This window comes from Triticum aestivum, chromosome 2A, assembly GCF_018294505.1.
Source record: "Triticum aestivum cultivar Chinese Spring chromosome 2A, IWGSC CS RefSeq v2.1, whole genome shotgun sequence".
Classification (NCBI taxonomy): domain Eukaryota; kingdom Viridiplantae; phylum Streptophyta; class Magnoliopsida; order Poales; family Poaceae; genus Triticum; species Triticum aestivum.
This window is the reverse complement of record NC_057797.1, coordinates 77,532,317-77,539,606: the sequence shown is the minus strand read 5'-3', so window position 1 is coordinate 77,539,606 and position 7,290 is coordinate 77,532,317.

The following is a 7,290-nucleotide window of genomic DNA, read 5'->3' as shown; positions in this document are numbered from 1 at the left end:
TTGTTTTGGTCTATCTCGACGACATTCTGGTCTTTTCGAAGAACAAGGAAGATCATGCCAAGCACTTGCGTTTGGTACTCGATAAGCTCAGGGAACACCAGTTCTACGCCAAGTTCTCAAAGTGCGAATTTTGGCTCGATGAGGCTCTTTATCTTGGGCATATCATCTCTGCCAAGGGCATTGCGGTGAATCCTGAGAAGGTGTCTGCAATTGTGAATTGGGAACCACCTCAGAACGTGAAGCAACTCCGTAGCTTCCTCGGTCTCACAAGCTACTATCGAAGGTTCGTTGAGAACTTTTCTAAGATCGCGAAGCCTCTCTCAAATCTTCTCCAGAAGCACGTCAAGTACGTTTGGTCTCCGGAATGTGACATCGCTTTCAACACCTTGAAAGAGAAATTGGTCACTGCTCCAGTTCTGACTCCTCCTGATGAATCCAAACCATACGAGGTCTTTTGCGATGCCTCTCTCCAAGGTCTCGGTGCAGTGTTGATGCAAGAGAAGAAAGTTGTGGCTTATACCTCTCGCCAGTTGAAGCCCAACGAGAAGAACTACCCCACTCATGACCTCGAGTTGGCGGCAGTTGTGCATGCTCTTTTGACTTGGAGACATCTCTTATTGGGAAGAAAAGTGGACATTTTCACTGACCACAAGAGTCTCAAGTACATCTTCACTCAGCCTAATCTCAACCTCAGGCAAACTCGATGGGTCGAAATGATTCAAGAGTATAATCCGAGTATCGAGTATACTCCAGGCAAGGCCAATGTGATTGCTGACGCATTGAGCAGGAAGGCTTATTGCAACAGTCTGATTCTCAAGCCTTATCAACCCGAGCTTTGTGAAGCTTTCTGCAAACTTAATCCGCAAGTTGTTCCTCAAGGTTTCCTCGCCAACCTTCAAGTATCTCCTACCTTGGAAGACCAGATTCGCCAAGCCCAACTTCTTGATGCTATGGTGAAGAAGGTGAAGATTGGGATTGCCAAGAGTCAACCCAAGTACAAGTGCTACCGCCTTGATGACAAGGATACTCTCTTCTTCGATGATCGTATTGTTGTGCCCAAAGGTGACCTTCGTAAAGTGATCATGAACGGGGCTCACAATTCTCTCCTCTCCATCCACCCTGGGAGCACGAAGATGTATCAGGACCTCAAGCAGGCTTATTGGTGGACTCGAATGAAGCGCGAGATTGCTCGGTTCGTGAATGAGTGTGATGTCTGCAGAAGAGTGAAGGCAGAACACCAAAGGCCAGCTAGTCTCCTCCAACCTCTTGCCATTCCAAAATGGAAGTTTGACCACATTGAGATGGACTTCGTGACTGGGTTTGCAAAGTCCAAGCGTGGCAATGATGCTACATTCATTGTCATCGACAAACTCACTAAAGTGGCTCACTTTCTGCCTATCAAAGAGTCTATCACTGCAGCTCAATTGGCGGAGCTCTATACCTCTCAGATTGTCTCTCTGCACGGTATTCCACAGGTGATCTCTTCAGACCGTGGCAACATCTTTACCTCCAAGTTTTGGGATTCTTTTCAGAAGGCCATGGGCACCAACATTCGCTTCAGCACAGCTTTCCATCCTCAAACTAGCGGGCAAGTCGAGCGTGTCAACCAGATTCTTGAAGATATGCTTAGGGCTTATGTGATCACCTTCAACATGAAGTGGGAGGATTGTCTTCCATATGTTGAATTCTCCTACAACAACAGTTTTCAAGCAAGTTCGGGCAAGGCCCCATTTGAAATTCTGTATGGAAGGAAGTGCCGTACCCCTCTCAACTGGTCTGAAACTGGTGAACGTCAACTTCTGGGAAATGACTTAATCACAGAGGCATAGGAGATGTGCAAAGTCATTCGAGATAACCTCAAAGCAGCCCAATCCCGCCAGAAGAGCTACTATGATAGTAAGCACCGTGATTTGGCTTTCGAGATCGGAGATCATGTTTACCTCCGCGTCTCTCCTATGAAAGGTACTCACCGCTTCGGTATCAAAGGGAAGCTTGCCCCTAGATACGTGGGACCTTTCAAGGTCGTCAGCAAGAGAGGCGATCTCGCCTATCAACTCGAGCTTCCTTCAAACTTTGCAAATGTGCATGACGTGTTCCATGTCTCTCAGCTCCGCAAGTGCTTCAAGACTCCTGACCGCACCGTCAACTTCGAAGACATTGAGCTCCAAGAATATCTCTCTTATCGTGAGCACCTCGTGGCTATTCTGGAAGAGACTGAACGCAAGACTCGCAACAAGTCAATCAAATTCCTCAAAGTCAAGTGGTCACACCATTCCGACCGTGAAGCCACCTTGGAACAGGAGGATCACCTCCGCTCTGAGTACCCGGCGTTCTTTCAGTCCGAGATCTCGGGACGAGATCCTTTCGTAGTGGTGGAGTGTTGTAACACCCCGGATATGATTTACCTAATATGGAATCCAACTCTTGCCGTTTCCGGCGTTAAGTTATTTTATTTTCTCGGGTTCGGGTTTTTGTCTCCGTGTGTTGTTGTTCTTGTCACGCATCTCATATCATGTCATCATGTGCATTGCATTTGCATACATGTTCGTCTCATGCATTCGAGCATTTTCCCCGTTGTCCGTTTTGCATTCCGGTGCTCCGTTCTCCTCCGGTGGTCATTTGTACCTTTCTTTCGTGTGTGGGGATTAAACATTTCCGGACTGGACCGAGACTTGCCAAGCGGCCTTGGTTTACTACCGGTAGACCGCCTGTCAAGTTTCGTACCATTTGGACTTCGTTTGATGCTCCAACGGTTAACCGAGGGACCGAGAAGGCCTCGTGTGTGTTGAATCCCAACACCCCTCCATTTTGGCCCAAAACCCTCTCCATCTTCTAGAGCGTTCGATCACGATCGCGTGGCCGAAAACCGCACCTCATTTGGACTCTCCTAGCTCCTCCTATGCCTATAAATAGGTCCTCCCCCGAAATCCTCGCGCAAACCCTAGTCCCCTCCCTCTCCACGCGCCGCCGGACATTTTTTCGTCCGGCCGGACATGTCCATTTGCACCCCTCCACCGCCACTTGTCGCCGCCTGATACGCCCGCGCCCGCGCCCCACATCGCCGGCCCGCTGAGCCCGAGCTGGGCCCCCACGAGGCCCAGCCGCACCGCCGCCCGCGCCGGCTTCCTCCTCCCTCCCGGCGCCGCCTCTCCGCCGCACTCGCCGGCCGGCGCGCCGCAAGTCGCCGCCGACCGCCGCCTAACCGCCTGCTGGCCGCGCCGCCACTCGCCGCCGACGCCGCCCTCGCCGCCGCGGCCGGCGACGCCCACGGCCACCCCGGGCCGCACCTCCTCCGCCCCGCCGGACTTCTTCTCCTGCGACGAATCCGGCGATCCTCGGCAGCCGCGCCGCTGCTACAGTGCTCCCGGGCCAGATCTGGATCCAGATTTCGGATCGGTTGACTTTTGCCCCGAAACCCTAACTATTTTGCGTTTTTCATCATGTTGTATCTCCGCATCCGTAGCTCCGTTTTGGACATATAGCATATCAAAATGTTCACCTCAGAGAGTACATCATTTCATCTCATTGCATCATTTTAATTTGAGTTCATCTTGATGCCCGAAATGCTGTTGGAAGAGTGCTACTTGAGATAATTGTCAGATCTGCTGCTCCAATTAGATATTTGTCATTTTTGCCATGATTTATGTGTGCATGATATGCCCCTGAGCTCTACATATGTTTTGTTATATGCTTTTCCATCGTTCCAGAGGTGCAACCCATGTATTTTTGTGATGTGTGTGGTGACTAGAACAAGCTTGCAAAGTGGTGCATTCGTTAATGCTGATTTCAGGGACTTAGCAATTCCACTAAGTCCTAGATCTGTTTATATCAATATGCCATATGTTCATATTGTTTCCTAGTGATCCGTGCCTCTTTTGAGGATGATCAGTAAGGATGTTTTGTTAATCTTGTAGTGCTCTATCCATCCATGTCTTTGTTTGCAATTATAGAGCACCCTAGTTTGAGTCAACCGAGCTCTACTTTTGCTATTTCGTGAATCTGGGCAGATTGTCTACTTGTTAGTGATTTTGCCGAGGATGTTGTAGTTGATCCGTGCATGCTATGTTATTGTTCTTGCCATGTGTAGCTTGTATAATGTGTATTCTTAATGTGTGTATGCTTAGATTGTCATGACTTGCTCTGTAGTGAGTGCATCGAGCTCGTAAACATGCCTACTTGATATCTGATTTGCATGCTCCAGTTTTTCACTAAGTCTGTGATCTGATTATGTTTTTGCCATGTTCACATGCTTGCAAATGTATTTTATGATCCCTTTTGGCTCAAGGTCACTAAGGGACTTTTCTTAAGCTCTTTGAGTAGCTCAATTCCATGCTTTACTTTGCCATGTTCAGGCCCTGTAGCATATAGTTTTCATGCTCCAAAGTGTGCTACCTGATGTGAATTTCCAGACAAGTGTTAATTTCACTAAGTCTGAAATCTGTTTACCAAATGCATTTTTGCCATGCTTGTTTGAACATGTTAAGTGATGAATTGGCCGTAGCTCAGTGTTTATCTTTTGTTAAGATTCATGAATGGGTCCCTTCCATGTATTTTGTTGTCATGTTTGGGTGCTGTAGCATACTCATCTTGTTGCATTTAGATGGCTACTTGCTGTAAATCGCAGACCGGTGCCATATTTGAATTACTTGCCATTTCCAAACTGTGACTCCGATTCCGGTGATCTTTATATCGTTTTCAAGCGAAATCATCTCACCTTTCCAGTGGCACACTTGGATTTACATGTTGAGGCTAGGTTCATTCATCCTTTGTCAAATCTTGCATATGCATCACATATCGCATCCCGCATAGCATACCATGATTGCATCATGTTGTTTGAGCTTTGCACGTAGTTGATTGTATTCCGTTTGCTTGTTTGTCTTTTTTGGGTAGAGCCGGGACACGAGTTCGCTAACGAGGAGCCCGTTGAGTTTGCTTTCGAGGATCCAGTCAACTCTGACAACTTTGCAGGCAAGATGATCATACCCTCGAAATCACTTCTATCTTTGCTTTGCTAGATGCTCGCTCTTTTGCTATGCCTATGCTACGATGCCTACCACTTGCTTATCATGCCTCCCAAATTGCCATGGCAGACCTCTAACCACCATGTCCTAGCAAACCGTTGATTGGCTATGTTATCGATTTGCTCAGCCCCTCTTATAGCGTTGCTAGTTGCAGGTGAAGATTGGAGACTGTTCCTTGTTGGAACATTATTTACTTGTTGGGATATCATTATATTATCTTGTTATCTTAATGCATCTATATACTTGGTAAAGGGTGGAAGGCTCGACCTCTCGCCTAGTGTTTTTTTTCTACTCTTGCCGCCCTAGTTTCCGTCATATCGGTGTTATGTTCCCGGATTTTGCGTTCCTTACGCGGTTGGGTGATAATGGGAACCCCTTGACAGTCCGCCTTGAATAAAACTCCTCCAGCAATGCCCAGCCTTGGTTTTACCATTTGCCACCTAGCCTTTTCCCTTGGGTTTCGCGGACTCAAGGGTCATCTTATTTTAAACCCCCGGGCCAGTGCTCCTCTGAGCGTTGGTCCAACCTAGAGCACCGTGCGGGGCCGTCCCTTGGAAACTTGGGTTACGTTGGCTCCCGTATGCTTAGCTTATCTGGTGTGCCCTGAGAACGAGATATGTGCAGCTCCTATCGAGATTTGTCGGCACAGCGGGTGGTGTTGCTGGACTTGTTTTACCATTGTCGGAGTTGTCTTGTAGAACCGGGATGCCGAGTCTGATCGGATTGTCTCGGGAGAAGGTCTATTCCTTCATTGACTTTGAGAGCTTGTCATGGGCTAAGTTGGGACTCCCCTGCAGGGATTTGAACTTTTGAAAGCCGTGCCCGCGGTTATGGGCAGATGGGAATTTGTTAATGTCCGGTTGTAGATAACTTGAACTTGAAATTAATTAAAATGAATCAACTGTGTGAGTTACCGTGATGGTCTCTTCTCGGCGGAGTTCGGGAAGTGAACACGGTGTTGGAGTAATGCTTGCCGCATGTTGTTCTCTAGTTATTCGTTCGCGCTTTGCCTTCTCTTCTCGCTCTCTTTTGCAAACAGGTTAGCCACCATATATGCTAGTCGGTTGCTGCAGCTCCACACATATTACCTTGTCTTACTTATAAGCTGAAATAGTCTTGATCGCGAGGGTGTGAGATTTCTGAGTCCCTGTGGCTCACAGATTACTTCCAAACCAGATGCAGGGCCTGATGACTCCGTTCTAGATGACGCGCTTGAGCTCAAGTGGGAGTTCGACGAGGACTCACGCCGTTACTATGTGTCTTTCCCTGATGATCAGTAGTGGTGCCCAGTTGGGGTGATCGGGACCGTGTCGCTTGTTGGGTTGATCTTTTATTTTGGCACCGTAGCCGGGCCATGAGTGTTTGGATGATGTAAATCTATTTATGTACTTTGATTGACGTGGCGAGTGTAAGCCAACTATGTACCTTCCCCTTTTATTATCTATATTACATGGGATGTTGTGAAGATTGCCTTACTTGCAACATGCTTTCAATGTGGTTATGCCTCTAAGTCGTTCTTCGACACGTAGGAGATATAGCCGCATCGAGGGCGTTACAAGTTGGTAATCAGAGCGTTCCCCGACCTTAGGATCCCCCACTGCTTGATCGTTTTTAGCAGCCGTTGTTGAGTCTAGAAAATTTTTTTGAGTCATTTAGGAATTATATATCGGAGAGTTTAGGAATTCTTTTTACTTCCCAGTCTCCTCATCGCTCTGGTAAGGCATCCTGACGTAGAGTTTTGACTCTTCTCTTCTCAAATTTCACTATAAAAAATTATAGGATCACGCGGGTGAAGGAAATATGCCCTAGAGGCAATAATAAAGTTATTATTTATTTCCTTATATCATGATAAATGTTTATTATTCATGCTAGAATTGTATTAACCGGAAACATAATACATGTGTGAATACATAGACAAACAGAGTGTCACTAGTATGCCTCTACTTGACTAGCTCGTTAATCAAAGATGGTTATGTTTCCTAAACATGGACAAAGAGTTGTTATCTGATTAACGGGATCACATCATTAGGTGAATGATCTGATTGACATGACCCATTCCATTATCTTAGCACCCGATCATTTAGTATGTTGCTATTGCTTTCTTCATGACTTATACATGTTCCTATGACTATGAGATTATGCAACTCCCGTTTGCCGGAGGAACACTTTGTGTGCTACCAAACGTCACAACGTAACTGCGTGATTATAAAGGAGCTCTACAGGTGTCTCCAAAGGTACATGTTGGGTTGGCGTATTTCGAGATTAGGAT